Genomic DNA, 12,144 nt, shown 5'->3' on the forward strand with positions numbered 1-12,144 from the left:
ACCCTCGGAAACCCTGTACAGGGTCGCTATGGGTCGGAACCGACACGATGGCACTTAACAACAACATAACAATGCCTAAGATATCAATCTTTATATGCATTCCACTAAATTTTCGACAATTTCCAATTTTTCTAGATTCATACTTCTTACATTTCATGTTCCAAATACTAAAGGATGTTTGCAGTTGTTTCTCCTTATTTTGAGTTCTGTCCTATCAGCAAGTGAAGATACCGAAAGCTTGGCTCCATTCATGTCATCACAGTCAACTCTACATTGAGTAGGCAGCTGTTTCCCAGTTATATTTTGAGTGCCTGCCTACCTGAGGGGCTCAACTTCTGACACTATAGCTGATAATATTTTAGTGTTATTCAATGTTTTCATCTTTCAGCACTGTATTGACAATGTTCCACTGCTATTTATAAGGTTTTCAGTCATTAAACATTTAGTAGTCTGCCTCTCCTTCTTCCTACTCTTAGTCTGAAAGCTCAGCTGAAACTTGTCCACTGTGGGTGACCCTTCTGCTGTTGCTTCTGTTGTTAAGTGCCATCGAGTTGATTCTGACTTAAAGCAACCCTGTATAGGGTTTCCAAGGAGCGGCTGGTGAGCTTTAAGTGCCAACCTTGCAGTTCACACTGACCTTGGGATTCAGTGTGATTCTCTCATATGTACCATAAACACGTTTTCTATTAGTTTCTGATATACCCACAGTGCCATACCAGGACCCTGATGGTATTTAAAATATCAGTGGCATAGCTCCCAGCATCACATGAACAAGTGAGCCAGCACAGTATGACAAACCGACAGATGAGTGGTAGACAGTATTGAGTCAAGATCCTCAAATAGAACTAAAGTGGTCCCAGCATGAAGCAAATACACTCTTCTAGAGAAAAGCATCCCAAATTGAGACCCTCAGGATGCCATAAATTAAATTTGATCAAATGCTATATCATAATTACAGAATTTTCACATATTACATTTTTTGTTGTTGTTAAATGCCATCAAGTTGGTCCCAACTCATAGAGATCCTGTATAGGGTTACGAGAAGCAGCTGGTGAGTCTGAATCACTGACCTTGCAATTTATACTGTACTTTGAACTGTACACTGTACTTTGAACTGTACACTGTACACTGAACTGTGGTTCAGTGCTTGTTCTACAGAGCCACACCAGAACTTCCTATATTACATATTAGGATCAAATAGATTAAAACACTCCCACCAAAAAAACAAACAAACAAACAAACTAAAAAACCTACTTGTGAACTGGAAGGAAGATTTCAGGAAATTATCTATATTGTAGAAGAGAGAGAGAGATTTAAAACTGTGAAAGAGAGGTTGAGAAATGAGGTCAGAATAAGATCTAACATACTAATGGGAGCCCAGAAGAAGAAAATGAAGGAGGCAATATTTTAATGGGTTATTGTTCTGACTCATAGTGACCCTGTATAGGATTTCCAAGGCTTTAAATCTTTGCCAAGCCGGAAAGCCTCATGTTTCTCCCTGGAAGCAGTGGGTGGGCTTGAACCAAAGACCTTGTGGTTCACAGTTCAGTGCTTATCATATGGAGTCACCAGGCTCACTTTAAATAGGTAGTAGGTAGGAAACCATAAAAACCATGAACTGACTGTTACAGGAAACAATGTATGCTACGCAGAAGTAAAAATAAAACAAGCCAAGAAACAATGTGGCACTGGCACTGTGGGCTAATGCACCAGACTGCAAAACTGTTTGAACTGCAAGGTTGGTGGTTCAAGTTCACCAGTAACTCCTTGGAAACCCTATACAGGGTCGCTATGGGTCGGAACCGACTCAACGGCACTTGACAACAACAACAAGTAACAATGTAGCAAAAATATACAATATCAAAGCATAAAACAAGATCTTAAAAGCTGAGAGGGGCAACAATTAGACTGAACAGAAATTACTTGACAGTAATAACAGAAACCTGAAAATGGTTATGTATCTTTGAAGGGCTAAGGAAAACATCATCTATTCAGAATTATACAACCATTAAAACAATCTTTAAGTAGTTTGAAAAGGATACAAAAAGAAAAAACTTAATTTACCACCACCAGACCTTCACTAAAGGAACTTCTTAAAAGTCTTCGACCTGGAGGCGGCCATCTCAACCGGCATAATGGCTGTCCTGAGACCCCTGGTGAAGCCCAAGATTGTCAAAAAGAGGACCAAGAAGTTCATCCGGCATCAATCAGATCGTTATGTCAAAATTAAGCGTAACTGGCGCAAGCCCAGAGGCATTGACAACAGGGTGCGGAGAAGATTTAAGGGCCAGATCTTAATGCCCAACATTGGTTACGGGAGCAACAAGAAGACAAAATACATGCTGCCCAGCGGCTTCCACAAATTCCTGGTCCACAATGTCAAAAAGCTGGAGGTGCTGCTGATGTGCAACAAATCTTACTGTGCAGAGATTGCTCACGTCTCCTCCAAGAACTGTAAAGCTATCGTGGAAAGAGCAGCCCAGCTGGCCATCAGAGTCACCAATCTCAACACCAGGCTGCGCAACGAAGAAAATGAATAGACAGCCTGTTTTCGAGTTTTATTTGCGATAAATAAAAGCGCTGCCATCTGGAAAAAAAAAGTCTTTGACCTGTCCCCACTCACAAAGGTGGGTAGGGAAATCACTCCAGAAAGAAGGGATGAAATGAAAAAAGGAACTGCAAACAAAGAGATCCAAACAAAAATCATCTAATTTGTGGTGTAAAAGAAGAAAAAAGAAAAAACCAACCAAAGCAAAGAATAAGTATAACATATATATATATATGTTGTTGTAATGTGCTGTGGAGTCGGTTCCGACTCACAGCGACACTGTACAGGGCTTCCGAGGCTGTAAATCATTATGGGAACAGAAAAGCCTCATCTTTCTCCTGCGGAACAGCTGGTAGTTTTGAACTGCTGACCCTGAGGTTCGTAGCCCAATTCGTAACCACTACGTTACCAGATATCTATCTATCTATCTAAATATATATATATATATATGTCAAGAGTAGGATGACCAGAGTTAAAGTATCGTAAGATTCTTCCAAGGAGCTCTGATGGTACAATGTTAAGCACTTGACTGCTAAGTAACCAAAAGTTGGGTTCAAACCCACCAGCAGCTCTGTGGAAGAAAAGACCTGGCAACGTACTCCCATAAAGACTGTTGTTGTTAAGTGCCATCAAGTTGGTTACTACCCATAGCGACACTGTATAAAGATTCTGAGGAGCGGCTGATGAGTTTGAACCACCGACCTTCTGGTTTAAACAACTTTGCAGTCTGGTGCATTAACCCACAGTGCCACACCAGAACTCCATAAAGATTACAGCGTAGAAAACATCATGGAGCGGCAGTAACCAATTCTCTGTCCTACAGTTACTATACATCAGAACCAACTCGATAACACAGAACAACTATTAAAAGTTCTTCTACTAGTGGTTACCAATCAGGCTGCTAATCTCACAGTCAGCAGTTCGAAACTATCAGCTGTTCCACAGGACAAAGATGAAGTTTTCTGCTCCCGTAAAGATTTATAGCCTTGGTAACCCTGTACAGGGTAGCTATGAGTCAGAACCAACTCCACGGCACATAACAACCACAACCAGAAGGTCAGTTATTCTGCCACCAACCAGCTCAGTGGGAGAGGGATGTGGCAGTCTGTTTCCATAAAGATTTATATACTTGGAAACCCTATAGGGCAAAGGGCAATTCTACTCTGTCCTATACAGTCATTATGGCCAGTATGAGTTAGAATCAACACAATGAAAATGTGTTTGGTTATTTTAGTAACTTATTTCAAAACTTAAGAATAAAACAAAGTAAAAACAAACTCCTTGTACATTTTAAAATATGTGTGGAAACACTATGATTTGCTTTAAAAATGTAATCTTCATAAAAATTAAGTTACCTTCCATATCTTCATACTCCTGATCACCCACATTTAAGGTATGTACAGTTTTCTTCTTCATTTCTCCTTGGAAAAGGTTTCCTATAGGATGAATTATAAAGAGAATTGTTATGTTTACCTTCTTTCAATAGTATCAATTAAAACAAATACCCTGAACTTTAACAAATTATTTTTAAACACTAAAAAAACATAGTTACAACATGCTAAGATAATCATTCTAGTGAGTTTTAAGTCGTCTTTTACACTCATTGCCATGAAGAAGCACAGTCTTACTAAAAGGAAAGGCCTTATAAAAGCAACAAATGCTAAACGGTAAATTTTGTGGTACAGACATAAATACTATCAAAGCTTAGGTAAAGAAGATTAGTTTTGATTAGAGTTGTCAGTATAGCCCAAGAGAAAATATCAATGACATTTAGTATTAAGTGGGACCAACAAAACATAGAATGGATTATGGTGGGAAGAGATTAGAAACTGAGCTAAAATAAATGGCTGTGTAATGAATTAGGAAAGCAGAAAGAGTTAAGCAAGAATTTCTGAGATTTACTAACAAAAATAGTTAAGGAGTCAAATATTATACTGCTCTAGAGTACTAGGTAAGGAGCTCTGGTAGCGTAGTGGTTATGAATCGGGCTGCGAACCTTAAGGACAGAGGTTCAAAACTACCAGCCGCTCCGCGGGAGAAAGATGAGGCTTTCTACTCCCATAAAGATTTACACCCTCGGAAACCCTATACAGGGTCGCTATGGGTCGGAACCGACTCGAAGGCACTTAACAACAACAACAGAGTACTAGGTAAATGGTGATTGTTGTTGTTACGTGCTGCAGAGTCAGTTTCGACTCATAGCGACCCTGTACAGGGTTTCCAAAGCTGTAAATATTTATGGGAGCAGAAAGCCTCATCTTTCTCCTACGGAAAGCTGGTAGTTTTGAACTGCTGACTGTGAGATTAGAAGAAGCAAAAATGAGAAATGTGGTAAAGGAAATTAATTAGGTAAGTAAATGAATTTATGAGTTAAAATGTCTTTTAAATCAACTTTTATAAATTCCTTCTTCAACTAATGTAAGACACATGATTGCAACGAATGTTTCAAATACACTTTGGAACATACAGGCACAATCAACACATTTCATCAGTGTGATTCTCTCACATGTACCATAAACAAGTTTTCTATTAGTTTTTGATATACTTAAAACTTGCTAGTTTCTACATTAAAGGAATAAATCACCATAGCAAATTCCCTATTAGGTTGTTGTTGCTAAGTGCCGTCGAGTCGGTTCCAACCCATAGCGACCCTATACAGGGCTTCCGAGGCTGTAAATCTTTACGGGAGCAGAAAGTCTCATCTTTCTTCCGCGGAACGGTTGGTAGTTTTGAACTGCTGACCTTAAGGTTCACAGCCCGATTTGTAACCACTACACTACCAGAGCTCCTTCCCTATTAGGTTAAATAAGGAGAAATGTGAATTCTTGCACTTTAGTTGAAAAAAATCAATAGCAAATGCAGAAGCTAAACTTGGTAGCACATTTATGAGTGATTCAATACCATAGACAAAATCAGAAGTGATGGCAGAGAGAGAGAGAATGAGAGAGAGCAGTTGTGGACTCTAGATTCATGGAATGAGAAAGGCTGTGTGTCAGTGGGCAGGAGACTGGCTTACAAAATGTTCCCTTTAGTAGTTTATAAATGAATATGTATTTTCTGTGTGTTTTGTGTACATCAAGGGAAAAAAAAAAAAAAAAAGGAGGAAAATAGAGGTAAATACTGTTAAATCAAATGGTGCATGGAGGGGGCTGTAATTGCAATGAATCAAAATATGATTGGTTGAGTGTAAAACTGATTATCTGCCCTGAAAACGATCACTCAATTCACAACAAAACTTATTTTTTTAAAAAAAAGAATGAGCTGGAAAATTTTGCTGTTGTTGAAAGTGCTGTTGAATCAGTTCCCTACTCATTGTGACCCAGTGTAGGGTTTCTGAGGAGCAGCTGGTGGATTTGAACTTCTGACCTTGAGATTAGCAGTCTAGTGTGTATCCTTTAATAGCACCACACCAGGACTCCCAAAGACTTTTACTAGATTAAAAACTTAAAATGAGCTAGTAATAGTTATTTTAAATCTTTAATTCAATCACATTCTGCTATAATAAAATTATAGTATCAAAATCAAGAGGAAAACTTCCTATTCTTAGGCTTGTGTCATGTCGGTTCTGATTTATAGCAACTCCTCATAGGGTTTCTGAGGAGTGCCTGGTGGGTTTGAACTGCTGACCTTGTGGTTACCATGCCAGTGTTTATCCTATAGTGCCACACCAGGACTGCTGTTATGGTTGTTAAGTGCCGGGGAGTCAGTCTGGACTCATAGCAACCCTGTACAGGATTTCTGAGGAACAGCTGGTGAGTTTGAACCACTGACCTTGTTGTTCAAACCGATTTTGCAGTACAGTGCATTAACCCGCAGTGCCACATCAGTACTCCACATCTGTGATATTTATTTTAGTTCTCGTGTACTCTTTAAAACAAGACAAATAAGAAAAAGATAAAGGGATAGAAAAGATCATTAGAACGGTAACAGACTTGAAAATCACCACATACAGAAAGGTAAAGAGGTAAAAATGTTTAGCCTGGAAGAAGAGAAACTTAAGGAGAATGTTAGCTATTATCATCCAGTGAAATGGTCTGTTCAGAGGGAGAATAGCCTGTCAATGAGGTATTCAAGCAAAGGCCCACTGAATTCTTGTCAAAATTTTAAGTCAAAGTTCTGAATGCTATAAGTATGCAGATGGCATAATTTTACTTGTCAGAAGTGTTTAAGAAAACTTGAAGGAGTAACGCCAAACACAACATCAGAAGCCACCCCAGACAGAAGGAGTCAGAATCTGCATTTTATCCACAGCTGTAAATGACATGATTCAAGCTTGAGAAGTACGGTAAAAACTGTAAGATGGAACTTAACAGGGACTATCTTACTCTTCTGGGTCCCAAATGTTCCTGTCTTTGACGCTTGCAACTTTTCTATCGCTCTCTATTAGTGAAAAATGTTTGTACTTTCCTTCTCTGATAGGCTTTCAACTTACAGACTAGATGGTACACAACAAAATCCATAATTGAGTATAATTTTAAAATTCTACCATCTATATTCTAATAAGACAAGAAGGAAAAGATCAAAATGGAAAAAACTCTGAAACTTGTTCTCAAGCATAGAGATGCTAAAGCAAGTGAAAGAAATGAGGAGGTAAAAGAGCTGAACAAAAAATTTCAAAGGGTGGCTTGAAAAGACAAATCACTGTGCCAAAGAGAAATGGTCAATGTTAAAACATTTCAAGAGATAACATATGATCAGGATCCAATGGCACTAAAAGAAGTCCATGGTACACTGAAGGCACTGTTAAAGAACAAGGCTCTGGGAACTGAGGGAATGCAAACAGAAATATTTCAACAAACTGATGCAGCACTCATCTATGACATGAAATTTAGAAGAAAGTTACATGACCAACTGATTTGAAGAGGTCCATATTTGTGCCTGTTCCCAAGAGAAGTGACCCAATAGAATGTGGAAATCATCAGACAACAGCATTAAGATCATAAGCAAGTAAAATTTTGCTAAAGATAATTCAAAAATGGTTGTAACAGTACATCAACAGGGAACTGCCAGAGGTTCAAGCCAGATTCAGACAAGGACATGGGAGGATGTGGAACAAAGGGTATCGTTGCTGACGTCAGATGGATCTTGGCTGAAAGAAAAGAACACCTGTACTTTATTGACTATGCAATGGCTTTTGACTGTGTGGATCATGACAAGCAATGGATAGCATTGTGAAGACTAAGTATCCTAGAAAACAAAACTGTGCTCATGAGAAACCTGTACACAGACCAAGGAACAGTTGTTTAAGCAGAACATGGGGACACTGAATGGCTTAAAATCAGGAAAGGTGTGCCCCAGGGTTGTACTATTTCAACATACTTATTCAAATTATTGTTTTTGTTGTTGTTAAGTGCTGTCAAGTTGCTCCTACCCACAGCAACCCTGTATAGGGTTTTGAGGAGTGTACAGTGAGCCTGAACCACCAAGCTTGCAGTTCAACTCGGCCTTGCAGTCCAGCTCATTAACCTGCAGTGCCACACAAGGACTCCTATTTAATCTATGTTGTTGTTGTTGTTGTTAAGTGCCATCGAGTCGGGTCCGACCCATAGTGACCCTGTACAAGGTTTCTGAGGGTGTAAATCTTTACGGGAGTAGAAAGCCTCATCTTTCTCCCGCGGAGTGGCTGGTAGTTTTGAACCGCTTACCTTAAGGTTCGCAGCCCGATTCGTAACCACTACGATGCTGAGCAAATAATCTAAGAAGCTGTAGAAGAACGTAGCATCATGACTGGAGGAAGACTCATTAACACCTGCAATATGCAATGATACAACCTAGCTTGTTGAAAGCGAAAGAGTACTTAATACTTAAATACTTACTGATAAAGGTCAAAGACCACAGCCGTCAGTAATGGGCTGCACCCTAACATAAAGAAAACAAAAATCCTTACCACTGGACAAATAAATAACAAAAATGGAGAAATACTAAAGTTGTCAAAGACTTTGTTTTGCTTTGATACATTATCAACTCTCAAGGAAGCAGCAGTCAAGAAACCAAATGACTGTTCGGCAAATCTGTTGCACTAGACCTCTTAAAAGTGTCCAAGAGCAAAGATATCAGTCTGAATACTAAGGTACACCTAACCCAAACCATTGTATTTTCAATAGCTTCAGATGCATTTGAAAGTTGGACAATGGATAAGGAAGACTGTAAAAAAAAACAACTGGTGCATCTAGTGATGGTGCTGGAGAAGCATATTAAAAGTACAATGGACCAACCCCCCCTCCATACACAGAGTAGGCAGATATGGGCAACTTGGACATTGGTTACCCAAAATAGGGGAGCTACAAAGGCAAGAAGTGACTGGCTTACAAGCTTTCAAGATGGAGCCTAGATCCAGAGGGCACAGAGGAAGGCAAAATCTCCACTGAGTAGTATCCAATCTGTCTGGGCGGGGCTGATGAAAGGAGATGGGAATATGTCTCTTGTGATACAATATTGAAAAATTATTATCAGGACTGACTGTGAGGGTTGGAAATGTAAAGAAAGACATTTTGTAGCAAAAAGAGGGGAGTGATTGACTTTGTAGTTCAGGAGCAGAGGTCCCTGGGACCATCAAGGGATAAGAGCTGAGTGCAGGACCCTACCCAGAGAAAACAGTGATGCCAGAGATGGAGGCAGAGATGATGACGTGGAGAGATGGAGCGGCTGGGAACTCTAGACCCAGAGAGGGAGAGGGACTGTGTGCTGACGACCAGGGGGCATGCTTGCAGGGTATACCCTTTGGTTGGTTGATGATGCATGGAGGGGATTGTAATCATGGCAATGAAACGATACAGGATATGATGATTGTAAAGCTAATGTTCTTCCATGTAAACTATCACATAATTCACAATATAACATTTAAAATTAATTAAATAAATACAAAGGTCTTGTGCAGCACATTTGCCTAATGCAGTATGTCCTTTGATTTCTTGACTGCTGCTTCCAAGAGTGTTGATAGTTGATTCAAGAAGAATGAAGTCCTTGACAAATGTCAATCTTTTGTCCGTTGATAAGAATGTTGTTTATGGGTCCAGTGGTGAGGATTTTTGTTTTCTTGACATTGAGATGTAATCCATACCGAAGACTGTGCTCTTTGATCTTCATCAGTAAATATTTTAAGTCTTGTTCACTTTCAGCAAGCAAGGTAGTATCATCTGCATATCACAGGTTGTTAATGAGCCTTCTGCCAATTCTGATGCCACGTTTTTCTTCATATAATTCAGCTTCTTGGATTATTTGCTCAGCATACATGTTGAATAAGTATGGTGAAAAAATACAACCTTGTTGCACACCTTTCTGAATTTTAAACCATTCAGTGTTCCCATGTTCTGTTCGAATAACTGCCTCTTGGTCCAGGTACAGATTCCTCATGAGCACAATTAAGTAAGTGTTCCGGAATACTCATACTTTGCAATATTGCCCATAGCTTCTCATCATCCACCCATTTGAAAGCCTTTGCATAGTCAATAAAACACAGGTAAACATCTTTTTTATATTCTCTGCTTTCAGCCAAGATCCATTGGACATCAGCAATGATATCCCTCGTTCCACGGCCTCTTCTGAATCCAGTTTGAACCTCTGGACGTTCTCTGTCAATGTATGCTTGCAGCTGTTTCTGTATTACCTTTAGTAAAACTTTACTCACATGGGAAAAAGAAAAAGAAAAAGAAAAAAAAAAAAAAAAAAAAAAAGTACCATGGACTGCCAGAAGAATAAACAAATCTGTGTTGGAAGAAGTACAGCCAGAATGATCCTTAGAAGCCAGAATGGCGAGACTTTGTCTTTCATATTCTGGACATAGTATCAGGAAAGGAACAATCCCTAGAGAAGGGCATCATGCTGTAAAGTGGAGGTAGATCGAAAAAAAAAAGACCTTCAACAAGATGGACTGGCACAGTGGTAGGAGCAATGGACTCAAGCGTAATGATGATTGTAAGGATGGTGCAAGACCAGGCAGTGTTCTGCTTTCTTGTTCATAGGGTTGCTATGATACGGAATCCACTCAATGGCACCTACAATAACAACAACAATATATTCTATTTAGACTACTCGTCCCACTGATTAGTTCTGTAAGTTAATTATCTGTTAAGTCTAATAAAATTTTTGTTTTTAACATTCCTAAGTTCACCTAAGAGTACTGGTTTGGCGCCTTATGATAAGCACTTGACCTCAAGGATGGTTTGAATCTCAAGGTCAGGAGTTCAAATTTACCAGCCGCATTTGGGAAAGCCTATACAGGGTCACTATGAGTTGGAACCAATTCGACAACACTTAACAACAACAACAATAAAGTTACCTTAAATAAATGTCAAAGAATAGATTTTTATCCTAAATATTTTGTATGCCCAACACAAATATAGCTTTTTCCTGGAATCCCTTTTACACTTCAACCCTGGTAGTGGTGGTTATGTGCCATGGAGTCGGTTTGACTAAGTGACCCTGTACAGGGTTTCCGGGGCTGTAAATCTTTATGGGAGCAGAAAGCCTCATCTTTCTCCTGTGAACAGCTGATAGTTTCGAAGTGCTGACCTCGACGTTAGCAGCCCGATTTGTAACCACTACACTACCATTTATCATTATCCGTGCTCTTCTGTGGTAGGGTGGGTTTGTTATGGCAAGATAGGGTTTGTCAGTGTAGTGGGGAATAGACTTTAGCTCCCACACAGCCATTCATATGTCCTTTCTTTGTACTTAAGATCTAATTCTGCATTTTAAACAAAATGCTGGTAGCAGACAGAATCAGTTTAGTTGTTACTCAGCAATACTGGTATTTTTCAGCGCTTTGTTTGATCAAGTCTCTTACTTTAGGGAGTTCAAAGAATGGACAAGCATTAATTTTATTACTTTCTCTAGTTCTGTCTTCTTACTCTCAATAACAATAACAACAGCCATTTATTGCATACTGGAAGAGCTAGAATTTGAATTTAGGTCTGTTAAACTCTGGGCTTGCTTAAATGACAATAGGATGAGAGGAAGCAGGGAGAGGGGAATTTGAAGTAAACCTAATTTGATACTCTCAGCTGTTTATTACACATTTGAATCAATGATTCTGCAATGTTATCCTTGAGTTTCTTGAAATCTCCCCTGAAGGAACCACAATTCTGTTGGTTTATCTACGTTTATCACTCTGGTTTAAATCATCATGAATGCAGTGCCATCTACTTGTCTACTTCAGTGTAAGGTTAAACATTTATTCCTTCAGTTCGTTAGTTATTTCTTTTCTTTGCTATATAATCAACCAATTCCAGTTTCTGTCACTGTGCTGATTTTTATAGTCCTTGCAGAGTACATTTTAAGTTTTATTTTTTTCCTTCTTAATACCACTGTACAGCAAGTTTTAGACTGTATTTTTTTTTAAGCAGTGTTTTTTTTTATTATCTAGAATACCTTCCATATGCCTGTTTGATGTTAAAACTTTAATACAAGCATCTGTTGAGTATGTTGCTGTTGCTAGGTATCAAGTTGATTTCAACTCATAGCACTTCGTATTACAGAGTAGAATTGTCCCATAGGGTTTTCAAGGCTATAATCTTTATGAGAAAATATCACCAGGTCTTTTTTTTTCACAGAGCCACTGGGGTTGGAACACCAACCCTTGGGTTAGTTAACAGCTG

General features: G+C 39.0%; 1 pseudogene; it reads left to right on the forward strand.

The window, feature by feature from the left end:
• Positions 1-2,135: 2,135 nt before the first annotated feature.
• On the forward strand, positions 2,136-2,540 carry LOC102825503 (annotated as a pseudogene).
• The last annotated feature ends 9,604 nt before the right edge of the window (positions 2,541-12,144 follow it).

The sequence above is a fragment of the Chrysochloris asiatica genome, unplaced genomic scaffold (assembly GCF_000296735.1).
Source record: "Chrysochloris asiatica unplaced genomic scaffold, ChrAsi1.0 scaffold00077, whole genome shotgun sequence".
NCBI lineage: Eukaryota > Metazoa > Chordata > Mammalia > Afrosoricida > Chrysochloridae > Chrysochloris > Chrysochloris asiatica.